Here is an 844-nt window from a genome sequence, read left to right as displayed (position 1 = left end):
GGACGGTATTGAACCACAGTCCAGTCGCACCCAAGCAATCCAAAATGTAAAGACACCCACTAAAGCTACGAAGCTACGAAGCTTTCTGGGAGTGTGCAATTACTCACGACAGTTCATTGAAAACTACGCTGACATCGCACAACCACTAACCTCCCTCCTGCGAAAGGACGAACCCTTCAACTGGTCTAAAGCCCAGGACACGGCTATGAGCGAGCTCAAGCTTGTCTGATCCAAGGAAGGGACGTCGAAGCAAGATATGCCCAAAACCACAGATCATATCTAGGAAACGGGCTAGCAGCCTGCCAGAACTGTTCAACGGACACGCTGCACACAGCAGCAGAACCCAAAGAACCGTTACCGCCACAACTGACAAACCACAGGTACTTCGAGGAGAATGTGTGTGAAGGAATGCCCACAGCATATGTCGATGGCTGCTCCTACAATCAACAGGGCAACTTGAAAGCTGGAGCGGGAGTGGTCTGGCTCAACAAAGACCCTTGCCCGCCGCAACAATTCAAATTAGGCCCTCACTCATCGCAATATGCAGAAATTGCGGCCATCCTCATATCCCTACAATGTGCTGCATCCCACAACCTTAAATAACTCCTCATCTGTACCGACTCGAACTATGCCCGTCTAAGCTTCACATGCCATCTACCTGGATGGAAACAGAAGGGATTCAAGACAGCTAACAACAAGCCTGTCAAACATCAGGAACTCTTCCAAGCATGCGAAGCCATTGTCACTGAACATGACATAATCATTTATTGGAAAAAGGTCAGAGGCCACTCACGTCAATCAGGACAAGACAAAGATCTCAATGACCAAACTGATGCCCTCGCCA

Source organism: Sinocyclocheilus grahami, unplaced genomic scaffold, assembly GCF_001515645.1.
Source record: "Sinocyclocheilus grahami isolate Dianchi unplaced genomic scaffold, SAMN03320097.WGS_v1.1 scaffold372.1, whole genome shotgun sequence".
NCBI classification, from domain to species: Eukaryota; Metazoa; Chordata; class Actinopteri; order Cypriniformes; family Cyprinidae; genus Sinocyclocheilus; species Sinocyclocheilus grahami.
Note: the sequence above shows the minus strand (reverse complement) of the source record.